Raw genomic sequence first — 15,043 nt, 5'->3', positions numbered from 1 at the left:
TTCTTTGAAATTCTGTGTCCACTACCTGCCTATGTGACATAGGACAAGTCACTCATTTTTCTAGGCTTACTAGATGGTCTCAAAGGTCTTTCTAGCTCTAAACTCTCTAATTTCGCTCTTTGATGAAGGATTAGGAATTGAGCTCAGTGAAAAACCAAGGAAAAAATAACATATAAGTTTTCTATCCCTTTTTATTAACTCAAAAGGAACTACTAATGATTGGATTACTTGTAGCATCTCCTATATGTGGTTTGTTGGTGGTATTGGTTGTTCTTTTTTCCCTTATGGGTCTCTGTTCTGGCGTCTTACCAACTAGGAGCCATCCTAAATTCTGAAGACATAACTTGATGTGGCACAGTGTTACTAAGTATAAACAGGAATCTGTAAGCAGAATGCCAAGTATCCCTGGAAATCATATTCTTTGTCAATCAATATGTTATTACCTGTGAAAAGGGATTGCCTTTAATCACCCTCATCACATAGTATTCCATGATTAAGATAAAGATAGTTAAATAGTTGGATAATAAAAACTTTGATAAAAAAGCTTAAGTAAATGAGCTTATTTGGCTCAGAGAAGAGAATCAATTAATAAATATTTGCTGAGTGTTATGCTGGTTGACTTGGCTCCTTGTATTAGTCCAGATGTTTACCTGGACTAAATGTCAGCTTTGACAATAAATCAAGCACATCATGCCATCACATATTCTCACTTCTTCAATGTCCCAATCCCGATTCTTGACCTTATTATTTTTTATTTCATTAGAATTCATTCATCTCTACTCAATGTTTTTTTTCCATTGTGCATTATTTCATAAAGTATTGTTTTATATTCTTTTGTAGTCTTCATACATGTTGATCTTAATTGCACTACATTATTCTGTTCCATTAATGGACCACAGTTTATTCAATCATTCCTCTGCTACTGGATATTGAGTTCCTTCTTTTTTTAATGTATAAATACTAATATGAAAACCTTTTGAGCAAATAGTTTTTGTTTTGTTGTATTTTCATTTAAAAATAACATTTTCTGAGAACATTTTCAATTCATTCAACAAGTATGGAATAATAGAGTATTTAATGATTTTATATTATGTATATATATATATATATTTATATTTAGAGAGAGAGAGAGAGAGAGAGAGAGAGAGAGAGAAAGAGAGAGAGAGAGGGGGGGGGAGAGGAGAGAGACCAATTCCTTATGATTTAAATTTTTTAAAAATTGTATATTGCCAGATAGAAGCTTACCTAAAATAACTGCTTTACTTTATATTTGGGAAATATTGATGGCCACTCTTTTTAGCCACAAAGAACAAATAAATAATTTCTGGTTATATGGATTATTATTACATGGAAAAACATGAAAAATTAATGAGAACTCATTTGACTTTTTATTATTTAATACTACTCAGAAAACTGAATTGTGGCTATGCTTCACTATTCAGCCAGTGACTTAAATAGGTCTAGAATCCAAACAAAAGTAGACTGGGCCTAAAGTAAAAATGATGATAAGTAAATTATAATGTTAGTGAAAACAAAGAGAGCAATTATATAGAGATAGGATTATGACTGGGCCTGTGATATTATTGTCATAAAGAACTTCCAGAGGAGAAAACTTCCTCTACAAATGCAGATTGACACTTTCTCTGCATCATGGAGACTATATGTGTCACAAGGAGGATTTGAACCCACTTTTTCCTTACTTTGAAACTACCTCTCTATCCACTAGATAAACCAATAGGATAATGTTGGCAATTGATCAGCTCTCCAGGAGAAAAAAATTACATATGACATTTTCAAGTGTAATCTATGTCATAAGTTTTTTCTTCATCCCTTTCTTCATTCTAAACAACAAAGAAAAGAATAAATCAAACTCTTATTTGTAGCATATACAACTTTTCAAGATGTAAAAGCTCACATTGAAAATTAAATAATTAGCTCTTATGAACCCGTTTAAGCTGATTCCAGCACATTCCTGACTATACCCATAAAGACTTTGCTATAGCTATAACAATTGATATAGACATAGCATAGATATGATATGAATGGATACAGATAGAGATGATTTACAGAAGACATAAAATGATATATAGGTATCTGTATTGGCATGAGTATACATACAGTTATGCTATTCAGTGATTGTCATATGTGACTCTGTGACCCAGGAACTAGTCCATGGGGTTTTCTCGGCAAAAATACTGAATATGGTTTGCACATTTCCTTCTCCAGTGTGTCCCCTTCTTACAGATGAGCAAATGAGGCAAATAGGGGTGACTTGTCCAGGGTCATAAATCTACTAAAGCCTGATTTGAACTCATATCTTCCTGATTCCACACCTGGTACTCTAACCATGGTACTACCTATCTGCCCCAGATGATATACATGTATACATAGACACAGACATAAAGATGCCTATAAACCCCTAATGATGTTATTTAATCCATAAGAGAAACAGTATGATATCTTTGGGCTCAAAGTTTGGACCTAAATTTTCAAATTGTCCATTTCTTACTATGTATGTGATTTGGGGCAAGTGAATTAACTTTTCTAGACTTATTTCTAACCAATAAAATAAGGAGAGAGAGTGGTTTGAACTAAATGACCTCTAATGTCCTTTCCAGTTCTAAATTCTATGATGGTTAAATTAGCAGTGATCTGCTAAACTAGGCTCTAGAGAACTGAGAGAATCCATATACCTCCAAAAGTGATTAATTTATTACCAGGGTATAAGGTGACCTGGGACAATTTAGATTAATCAAATTAATTATAGACTACATTGACATAAAAATAGGCTATGCTTTTCTTTCAATTTGACGTGTATAAAAATTAGATGTGACCTGTAATCAGTATTATGAGATATGTAGGTAGATTATATATGTACATATGTGAGATTTTTTTTGATGTAAGTATATACTTTTTTTCCCAGAGATCATTTTATGGTTTGTGAGCTAAGCTTATGAACAATCTATATTGGGGCCAATATAAATAGGTATGTGTGTATGTATGCATATTTATGAATTTATACATGCATATTGGGGCCAATATAATAGGTATATTTATATGTATGTATATTTAGGAGTGTATACACACATATATGTGCCATATATTGCAAGGATGTGTCATTGAGAGTGTTCCAAGGGAGGCAAAAGAGACAACTTTCCTTTGCTTTTCCAAGAGAGACTTTAATTCCTGCCAGAAAGGGAAGCAGGATTACAGAAGCTTAGATATTCTGCCCTATTCAGAGAAAGAGAGGATACCAGGGCAGAATTAGATCTAGCTGCTCCTTTAAAAATTATTACTCTAGGGGTCATGATTTTCAAGTTTAACTTAACTTCTGGTTATTCATTAATGAGAACAAGGAGGACCCCAACAAGACTTGACTCCTTTCCCATTGAATATCAGTTCCACAATGAACACACATAGACAATAACAAAGAAACACATTTATAATACAGAATGAAGGCACTCTTTCATTTAGAATGAGGTAACTCGGCTCAACCAAGAGAAAAAAGTCCTAATTTCACCAAAAAGGAAGGTCCCTACAGTCCCTAGTGTAACAAGGGATAAGGATGTGGCAGAGACTATCAGCAACTCTCATGTCATTTCTCCTGAGTCTTTTCCTTCAGCAATCTGAAGTAGGGTTGGGATTCTCCATCTTTTTTCTCAAAGTTGGAAGCACCCTGAGGTACTACAGGGCCTGAAGCTACTTGAAACTTGAATTGAAGACTAAGTATCTCTCCTTTCTCCTGCTCTTGACAATTCTTCCCCGCTCTTCACATAGGCACTGGACATTTATCAATATGGAAAGAGTCCCTTACAATGGGCTTTGGGATTCAGAGTGTGTGAGCACAGCTACCTCACCTACATGCATGTACATGTATCAGAAGGAAGACCAACTAGCTACTATCAGGCATAACAAAGTCCCAAATTATCCTGTTTCTATAGAGTGAGGATGGAACTTTTTAATCAAGCTCTGTTGTCTATCCCCCAAATTCTGAGTATCTTCAAACAACTTTTGAGACACTGATGATATTGAATATATTTTTTAGACAAGTTTGGGACATGGTCTGCCAGATGTAGTCTATCTAGCTCCTCCTTGTTGCCTCCCTTTGAGCTACCAAATTCTTCCCTGATCCTGAAAAAACTCCAAGGCTATGTTTCCTCTATAAAACAAGTGCCCATGATAAAAATCTTTGCTAAATACTTTTCAGGACTAAGCCCCTTTCTCTTTCTCCCTCATAATACCTTCCCTCCAATGGTATCTTTCTCCTTAGTCTAGGTAACTCTGGTTACTCTACTAAACTCTGTGCATTTATCCTATCAGTCAATGGTATCCAGGCTTCATGGCATATTCCTGTGAGGGATTCTTCCAAATTCCTTTACTTGGTAATCTTATTGCTTTCCCAAATATATTTTATATTTGCCACACCAGGAGTGTATTTTATTTCTCACTTTGTCTGTAACCTTTTCTCCTAAATAAACCTGTTTTTTATCAAAGAGAATGTCATTGTGAATTTGTTACATGTTTATTCTTAACTAGGAATTGCTACCCTGCTCTCATCACTTCTTTTCAAAGCACTAAATTTTATTTAGTTGCATTAAAATTACTTTTAAAGAGATCGTTATATACTTCAACAACAATACTATATGATGATCAATTCTGATGGACGTGGCCATCTTCAACAATGAGATGAACCAAATCGGTTCCAATGGAGTAGTAATGAATTGAACCCAGCAAAAGAACTCTGGGAAATGAGTGTGAACCCCTACATAACATTTCCAATCCCTGTTTTTGTCTGCCTGCATTTTTGGTTTCCTTCATGGGCTAATTGTATACTATTTCAAATTCCAATTCTTTTTGCACAGCAAAATAACTGTTTGGACATGTATACTTATTTTGTATTTAATTTATACTTTAACATATTTAACATGTATTGGTCAATCTGCCGTCGGGGGGGGGAGGGGAAAAATTGGGACAAAACTAGTAATATCTAGAAAGGTAATAAATGATGTTGCTGTTTATCTTTCATTTTCAAAGAGGACCAAGGACGTGACAGGATAATATCTTCACTTGTCCAGGAATTGGATTTAAGTAAGTCACTCACACAAAGCTGTCATCTTCATTCTTCTCTCCAGAGTCATTGTAGTCCAGTGGCAAGCCAAAGATCAAGACAATGACTACACTAGGTTGTAATAGATGACCTTGGCCTTTCTAAGTAAGATCTTTCCCAGATCTCTGTTTATCTAAGACAATAACCATTCAATGATTAAGGACTAAGTAAGAATTGAGACAACAGATGGCCTAATTTGTACAAAAATATTGATCTGGAAGGGGAAGACCCTCAGTGTTTTTAGTTCAGTTGACATTTATATTCATTCTAAGCCATCAAAGCCTAGAACTTGGGCTGGTTATTATTGGGCATTCAATGAAAGACAGAGTGATGTGAATTTAAAGGCAAAGATAACAGATATAGAATTGGAATGGACCTCAAAGGTCATAGAGCTTAACGTATTCATAATAATAATAGCCAATATTTATTAACATATATGTATATGTATACATATTCTCTCTCCATCAATCTATTAATCAATCTTTCTAAATTATATATACATAGAAAGAGACAGATCAATCTTTCTAAATTATATATAGAGAGAGAAAGAGACAGACAATTTAAAATTTGGAAAGCATTATATATGTATATATATGTATATATGTGTATATACTATCTCATTTAATCCTCAAAATAAAACTATGATGTTGATGATATTACTATTTCCATCTTACCAATGAAGAAACTGAGGCTTTGAATACTTCAATGACTTGCCCAGAATCATATCCTAATAATAAGACAGAATTTGAATCAGGTTGTCTAATTCCAGAAGTATTGTTTATTTTTTGGGGTTGTTTTTGTTTTGTTTTGTCTTCCCCTATTGTATCACATTGCTTTCTTATGAACAGGTCATTTTTATGGATATATCTGAGAAAGCTAGACACAAAGAAAAATTGTATTGGGTCTACACAATAAGAAAAAAGGTCCTGTTTCTTCCCCTTCTCTTTAGTGATTTTCCCATTCTCTCTCGTCCTCTCCTTTGCTCTTCACAAAGCCGGGACAAGGTACCATGTAGCACCAGTTCCTGCCTGGAGCTGGGTCTCGCAGCCATTATGACAGCTGCTGCCACTGTTGACACTGTAACAGTGACAAATTCATCGTTCTGACAAGATCCCTTTAAATAATTCACAGGGAACTGGAGATTAGGACACTGTTTTCCTCTGTCTCTGTTGAGATTTAAAACGCTTCCAGCTGGGGTATTTAAAGAGACTATAATGGGCTGTCCCTCCTCCTGCCTCCCCTCCCTATTTCCTCCCCCTTTCCATTCCTGAACCTCATTCCCCAAGCCAGCCCAACAAAACAAGGCCCAGAAAACAAAAAAAGAAGGAAAAGGAGCTTGGCTGGTCACTATGGCAACAGTAGCCAGGCTATTCAGCTGTCATTATCCCATTGCCTCACACATGTGATTATCTTAAGCTGTCAGTTGAATGTGGTCCATCCCGGCTGCCCAGCACCGATCATGTAAGAACAAGGCAAAGGAGGGACTCAGAGAGGCCCCTGTGCATGGCTTCTCTTTACAATGCCCAGCACTGTCCCAGGCTTATTTATTTAAGCAACCGTACATCACCTTCAGAGAGATTAATGGGGATTTTCCCCCTGAGGATCTGGGGCGTTTCTGCTCTGGAATTCTCATGGTGGGATCGTGAGCCCAACCAGTCTGGGTGAGTAGATGTGCAAAACGATCAGTACAAGGTGAGGGAACACATTGGTTTCTATCTAATGTCATAAATACTAGGAATGCTACCTTTAATTTGGGAATATAGAATTTAGAGCAGGAAAGGCTCTTAAATGCTTAGTAGTGCTATAAATCTTGCAAGAACCTAATACCATAGATACAACTTAATATTGTAAATCCTAGTGAATGTCCTTAATACTATCAGTAATCATTATTTCTGAGAACAATAATAGCAGGACTTTAAAATTATAGAGTATTTTTCCTTCATTATTTTATTTGAACCTCATGCTAATTCTATTGTCCAGATATTGTTATCTCAAGTTTTGCAGGTGAGGAAACTGAAGTTGAGAGAGGCTAAGTAAGAAGAGAATCCACATGGATAGAGGGCTAAGAATCAAGAAAACCTTATTCAAATCCTCAGACAATTAATTAATTTAATATTAGGAAATTAATAAATATATAGCATTTGGCAGGCCACTTACTAAGGTCTCTTCCCAGCCTCAGTTTCCCTTTCTTTAAAATGGAGATAATAATAGCATCTACCTCATATGGATGTTGTATGGATCAAATTCATATACAATGCAAACTTAAAGTGTTATTCAAGTATCAGCTATTATTATTACCTAATGTAGGTATTACCATCATGATTTAACAATCAAATAATTTTAGTAGAGGCAGCATGAGATAGGGCCAACGTCCCCAACAAGTTTTAATTTTTATATGTCTTGGTTTTCTGTAAAATTTCTTGAATACCCTATTAGATATGAAATGAAACAAATTCTAAAATTCAACATGAACATGGATTTAAGAAATAGGATGAAGGGATTAAATGAAGGAAGGTAAGAAAGGATGGAAAATGAAAAAAAGGATGGGATGAAAGAAGGAAGGGAGGGAGCAAGAAAGGAAGGGGGAGGAAGGGAGGGAGAGAGAAAGCAAAAGCATTTCTAAAGCAGTTACTATGTGACAAGCACGATGCTAAGTTCTGGAAATACAAATAGAAATAAACAAAACAGTACTGCCTTCAAAAAGCTTATGTTTTAGACATAAGCGTCAAAGAGAATATTGATTAGAAAAGGGGTTTTTAATCTGGGATAGATTTCAAATGCCCATGTACTTGGATTTTTAAAAATTACATCTTTATATTTTTTGTTTTTCCACTAACTTCTAAATAAAATCTAATACTCCCTTCAATTGTCAATAAAAAGAAAACATAAATTACATTGCACTGGGAAGAGGTCACCAGATTCCTAAAGAGGTCTATGATACAACAAACAAACAAATAAATAAAAAGTTCAGAATCCCTGGATTAGAGTAATAAGGAAATAGTAACCAAGAAATTAACTGATAGCATATCCTACTCTAAGCAGCTATAAAAGAAGAGCTAAGTGGGTGGTAGTTTCTATTGGGAAAATAGAAGAATCACCCATCAAGAAAAACTTGGCTTCAGTACTATTATGTTCACAAATTTCTATCCCCATAGAGACAAACAGGACTTCTCTATTCACAGCTGGATGAGAATGAGGGCTTCCCCATGCTGAGATACAGTTTAACAGAGGAAACAGCTTCCCAGGACTATGGGCTCAGGAGTTTAGCTTTGGGGAAACATTTAGAGGAAGTTCATTCTTTTTGATGAGAGCTTTTTCCTATAGCCTCCTGGGCTGTATTATGTATCTTTATAATATAGCTTGATACAGAGTTACAATTTGATTGGGTGAAGAAGTAATCAATCTTTATAATGTCTGAAGATGCACAAAAAGGTATTTAAAAAGTTTTGGGGTTTTTTATGATGAAATAAAATCAAATCTATCCAGCCTTATATTTAAAAGCTTCTTTTAGAAGCTTTATTGTTTTCTGTGGGCATTAAAATATGAAGATTTTAAATTTTTTTTGAAATTTATCATCTTTCTCATTCCCTAGATTCTAGTCCTTTTCCTTGAACCTTCTGCTATGTAGATAAACAGGTATCCCCACCTGCCAGCCCATCATCAAGGCAACTGTTTTATATTATTTGCCAGTGGGCAACAATGGGTTTTTTGAAAAGGAAGGATGGCTATTGCAAGGCAGAATCTGCTGACCATGCAGCTTGTTTGAGCTAGGCTCCCTGGCGTACGGTTTGGCTTCCTGTTTAAATTATTAAACTGGTGAAGAATTCCATGATTACCTTAATTTATAAATTCATATTCTGCAGTTTAGCTTTACTAGAAACCAGTCTTCTCAAAAAAGATGCATATATAATGCTGTATAAGCTATGGACCATGCATAACTCTATCTTGGACCTAAAGCAAACTCACAACAAAATTAATATTAGAGGAGAGACTTTGAACTTAGTACACAATATCCTATGAAGGCAAAAAAATTTACTGACCTCCCTAGACAGAGATTTGAAATACCATGAGACAGGTTAGTGAAGATGCCATTAAGGCAGGAAGCAGGAACAAGGATAGGCCAGGGAGAAGCTCATCTTAAGAGCAGCTGCCAGAGGGTGTCAGTTTTACCATCTGGTAATTTCCTATTTTAACTATTTTTTAAAACCAACATCCATTTGTTTCTATTTAATGAAGTAAAAATTCTATAATAATCCCTTAAATTTTGGTACTCTGGGGCAAAGTGCCAGTTTCCTAATACTAGTCACAGTTTTGCTTCTTAGTTATTTTGAGTCCAAAAAAAAAAAACGACTTTAAAAATGCCATTTCATGTTTTTATTATTGATTTTGAAGTCATATGGTGAAAGAGGGTCAGCTTATAACACAACAAAGTTCTGGACTCATGAGTTGGGAAAAGCCTACTTCATATTCTGCCTCAGGTACTGTGTAACTTTGCAAAAGTTACAGAGGCTCAGAACTCTCTAAGACAGCTCTATTAAATTATAATTGGTTTAGATTACAATGCCTGTATGTGTGTGTACTCTATCAACAAAATCACAGATCTCTGATAAACTGGCTTAATCTTATGAATAAATGACAAAATCCCATAAATGGTCCAGGAATAAGAATCACAAATTTTAATGTTTCTAGTGGCCTCAATGGCCATCTAGTCTAACCTATATCCAAAAAAAGATTTTTCACTTTTAATGTACCTGAAAATGGTCTGATTAAATTTCTCTAATGAGTTTCCTTCTATTTGCTGACAACTCTGATTGTTAAATTTTTTTCCTGTCTTGAAGCTAAATTTACCTCTTTGGAGCTTTTATATATTGATCCTGTTTCTCTCCTCTGGAGCCAAATAGTTGTCTAATTCTTCTTCCAAATGACAATCTTTCAAACACTTGAAGGCAACTCTCAATATCCCAAGTTTCACCACACCTCTATAGCTCAAATTGAGTTTTCTCTTTTGTAGGCTTCAATTTTCTCATGACATTGACTCTTTCACAGAATTTTAGACTTCAAGGGACCCCCAAAGACCTTCAATCTGATCAGTAGAAGCAAAGAATACTCCCAATAATATCATCCACAAGTCATCATCCTACTTTTGCTTAAAGACTTCCAGTGACTGATAACTGTTTCTTGAGCCAATCACACTTGAATACTTTTAATCATAAGGACATTTTTCTTTATAACAAATTAAAACCTGACCCTCTGAAACTCCTGTCTGTTGGTCCTGTTCGTTTGACCTTTAGGAAATTATAACTTTTTAAAAATCCATGTGGCACAGTAGTAAAGCACCAGGCCTAGAGACAGAAAGACTCATCAAATGTAGCTTCAGACATTTACTAGCTGTGTGATCCTGGGCAAGTCACTTAACCCTGTTTGTCTCAGTTTCCCCATCTGTAAGATGAAAAGGAAAAGGCAAACCATTTTAATATCTTTGCCAAGAAAATCCTATATGGGGTCACGAAGAGTTGGACACGATTGAACCATGACATAGCATTTATATAGCATTTCAAGGCTTTTTGTATTGTTATCTCAATAACTTTCTGAGATGAGTGCTATTATGATCCCTTTTTCACAGATAAGGAAACTGAGAGTAAGAGAGGTTAAGTAACTTGCTCAGGTTCATACATCTGTAAGTGGCTGAGGCAGGATTTGAACTCATGTTTGCTTCACTCTAAATCCTGTTCTTTTCCATTGTTTCACCAAGCTGCCTGTCTAGATAAGCTCATGGTAAATCACTTGACCTCCAAGAATACCAGGAAACTCTGTAAGCCTATAAACCTAAAGAAGATGCTGTGCTGCTCATGTAGAACATATCTAGATAGTTTTCTCAGAGTGAATTCTCTACACCAATGAAATCCAGGGTGCAATGAAATTCCATCTGCAAAATGCACTTGACTTTTTTTTTTTTGAAGAAAAATGCTTCAGGGGCAGCTAGATTGCACAATGGATAGAGCACCAGTCCCAAAGTCAGAAGGACCTGAGTTCAAATCTGACCTCAGACACTAAATACTTCTTAGCTGTGTGACCCTGGACAAGTCACTTAATTCCAATTGCCTCAGCAAACAAAACAAAACAAAACCAAAAACCTCCTGGAATAGAAATAAAACTGGATTCTTAAATGCTTTTTCTTTTCTTTTTCTTTTTCTTTTCTTTTTTTTTTTTTACAAGGCACTTAGGGTTAAGTGATTTGCTCAGGGTCACACAGCTAGGAGTGTTAAGTGCCTGAGACTGAATTCGAACACAGATCATCCTGACTATAAAACCTTTGCTCTATCCACTGCACCATCTAGTTACCCTTCTTTTTTCCAACTTTTCAAAAACATTTTATTAAGACAAATTAGTCATTCGATGTTACAAGCAGACTAAACCTTGCAAAAATTGAGACGATCTTCTCAAATTATTAAAAGTAATAGTGTATAAATCAATCCTTCCTTAATGGAACATTCTCCTCTTTAATGCCATCTTAAGCAAGTCTCCACTATATACCTCTCTCAGCTACATCCTTCACAAGCTATATGTCCCTTTCCCAGGACAAAGGAACATGCTCAACATTCTACATGTTCTTAAAACCAATCTAATTGTCCAGCAGAGGCTGAAGGAGCCTTGAAGGAGTCTCTCTAGAAAGATGCTACAGGATCAAAACTGTACACAGGTCCTTTCCCTTCTTCATGAAGTCCACCAGTGATGTTGTAAGCAGAGTAAGAAAAGATGTATCTTGAATAGTGGATTGTAGACAACATTGCTGCAATTGCTCCTGTGGTCATGGCCTTATTCATGAGATGTTTGGTTATTTACTTCAATAATTTTAGCAAGTGTTAGGCAGTTTCCATGAAAACCACTGCATCCAATCCAATACTGTTTTGTCTGTTAATTTATAACATGGTGGCTATCCCTTGTATGAATTGAAAAACTTTCACTTAGTTGGGGTCAAAAGCAACAGTGGAAAAATCTCTTGCAATTGCCAAAATAATTCTTCTGTTGAAGACCAAAGTCTTCAGATGAGAAGCAGCATTACTGTATGACAATAGCTTCTGCTCCATCCATCTGCTGGGTCCTGGGTATATAGCCATGAAAGGGGAAGGAATCCACATCCCAAGCTAGCAGGGTAGGAATGGTTCTTGCAGTTGCTGTCTCATGGAAAGATGGCTGCTCTAGGTGCCCCCTTAAAGGCTTTTTCAATGACATTAAAGCGTCAGTTAGTTCCAACAAACTGGAGTGGCTTCAAAAATAGATGTTTTTATTTTGATTCAGAAAGAAGTTACCATCAGAAAAATATAAGTCCAAATCCTCTCTCAGAAACTTTCTAGCAAGTTGCTTAATCTTTCTCATTTTATGTTTCCTTATCTATAAAATGAGGATAATAATAGTGTGTACCTTGAAGGTTTGTTATAAGAATTAAATGAGACAACATAAGTAGTATTTTGTAAAATTTAAAGTGCTATATAAATACTGGCTGCTGTCATCATCATCATCATCATCATCATCACTATTCTCCTCCTCCTCCTTCTCCTCCTCTTCCTCCTCCTCATCATCAGACTAGTCTAGTCAAGTTGAAAAAGATTAATCAACTCATCACTAGAGTCTTGGTTAGTAAGTGATGATTTTTCTTTTCCAGGCAAAGCAAATCAGGACACCATCTACTAAGACATATAAGGACTACACTCTTTGTCAGCAGAGAGGCAGTGTCCAGAATTCTGAAATTATGGTTCCTGGTAGTATTGATGTAAGTAAATTTCCTCTTATTAGACTTGACCTATTGTTCTAGCCTCCTGAGATATTTTTAGATTTCAGTTATATCACCTATTTTCTGCTATGTCTCCTTATTTTGTGACTCAGCTAGGTATACCATCATTCTCATTCTTATAGACTGTCCTGAAATAACACAGAACATGAAGTCTCCATCTTCTAAATTCTCAAATGTTAATCAATGGTAAGAGTACTCACATTATTTGTGACAAATAATGTGTCTCATTCATGTATTTTATCAAAAGTATTTTAAAAATAAAATACAATATAAGAATACAATACAAATGTATCGTATACAATGTAAAATAAAATACAGATACATGTAAAGATAGTTTTGAACTTTCTCTCTTAACATTTCCCAACCCAGGACAATCTGATCTAGGTTATACATGAACAGTCCTTTTAAACAAATTATCATATTTGTCATCTTGTGCAAGAAAAATCAGACCAAAAGAAAAAAAAAAAAAGAAATAAAAAGGTGAAAATACTATGTTTTGATCCACATTCAGTCTCCATAGTTCTCTCTCTAGATGCAGATGGCATTTCCCATCCCATCTATTAGAATTGTCTTGGATTACCCTATTGCTGAGAAGAGCTGTCTTTCATAGCTGATCATCACTTTTGCTGTTACTGTATACAATGTTCTGGTTCTGCTCACTTCATTCATTATCAGTTTATGTAAATCTTTCCAGGATTTTCTGAAATCTGCTTGCTCATCATTTCTTATGGAACAATAATATTCCATTACATTCATATACCACAACTTTTTCAGCCATTCCTCAACTGGTGAGTATCCACTCAATTTTCAATTCCTTGCCACTATTTAAAAAAAAAAAAAGAGTTGCTACAAACATTTTTGCACATGTGGGTCCTTTCCCTCTTTTAGGATCTCTTTGGGATACAAACCCACTAGTAACATACTGAATCAAAGGCATGTCATGTAGTTTTGAGATCCAACTAGTTGCAGAAGAGGAATGAGAGGGATAGTGTAGCATAAGAAATAAAGATCCAATCTTGGAATCAAGAAGATCCAAGTTCAAGTCTTACCACTGATACATAGTATTTGAGGAAGTTATTCAATTGTATCAGTCAACTCTCCAAATTTCACAGCAGGTGCTATTCTGCATTCATTTCCTTACCAGGAATTCCCTGTATCAAAGATATTATAAATCTGATGAAGGAGAGAACAATTTTAGTAGAATTTTATAGAATAAACAATTACAGGAGCAAAGAAAGAATTTAGAGCCAGGATTAGATTTTATCTAGTCCAATCTCCTTCTCAACACAGGAATGTCCCTAAAAGATGAAAATAGAACTATTTTTTGACTACCCTCCAGGAACTAGGATTGTATTACTTCCTTAGGCAATGTTCTATTGTTGGACAACTCCAATTGTTTGTTCATTTGATTTGATATTGAGATGAAATAAGCCTCTCAGTAACATTCTCATTAATCCTTGTTCTTGCCTCTGGAACAACACAAAATAAGTCTAATCTCTCTTTTTTTTTTTTTTACATTACAGCCTATCAGAAATCTAAAGAGAACTATTATTTAGTCGTTTCTTGGCTAACCATCTCCAATTCCTTTCATTGTTTCTTGTGAAAAGTCATTTTTAGACTTCCCATCACTGGCTGTCCCCCGTGCCTGGCAAACACTGCCTGTTCACCTCTAACTCTTAGAATCTCTTCCTTCCTTAAAGATTCAGCTCGAACATCAACTTCTACATGAAGACCTTCCTACTTGTCTAGATATCACTGCCCTTTCCAAACAACAACTAGTATTTACATAGTGCTGTAAGATGCAAAAAATGCTTTACTAATATTTCATTTTGCCCTCAAAACAACCTCAGGAACCTTAGAAGATGGGATATTATTATCAATTTTGCCGAAGAGATGATAGACAGATACAACAGGTTCATCTAGTTTGTATAGGTTTTCTTTGTATAGGATTTGAGTTCAGATATTTCTGACTCCAGTCCAGTATCTTATCTGCTCAACCACCTACCAGGCCCATATATACTTTATATACTTATATATGTCCATATTGTCTCCCTAATATAATGCAAGCTTATTGAAGGCAAGAACTATTTCATTTTTGTCTTTGATCAGCACTTTCCACAGTATCTGGCAACATTAGAAAGTTA

The 15,043-nt window shown here is 35.3% G+C and overlaps 1 protein-coding gene and 1 pseudogene across 4 annotated transcripts in view; both read right to left on the bottom strand.

Moving 5' to 3' along the window:
• The window catches only part of EPHB1 (EPH receptor B1), a 718,019-nt gene that overhangs the window by 447,971 nt on the left and 255,005 nt on the right, over nucleotides 1–15,043 (bottom strand). The gene's annotated exons all lie outside the window — the stretch shown is intronic.
• LOC127553381 (proteasome subunit beta type-1-like) lies at nucleotides 11,634–13,177 on the bottom strand (annotated as a pseudogene).

Source organism: Antechinus flavipes, chromosome 3, assembly GCF_016432865.1.
Source record: "Antechinus flavipes isolate AdamAnt ecotype Samford, QLD, Australia chromosome 3, AdamAnt_v2, whole genome shotgun sequence".
NCBI classification, from domain to species: Eukaryota; Metazoa; Chordata; class Mammalia; order Dasyuromorphia; family Dasyuridae; genus Antechinus; species Antechinus flavipes.
The sequence above is the reverse complement of the archived record's forward strand: the minus strand, read 5'-3'. Positions and strand labels throughout refer to the sequence as shown.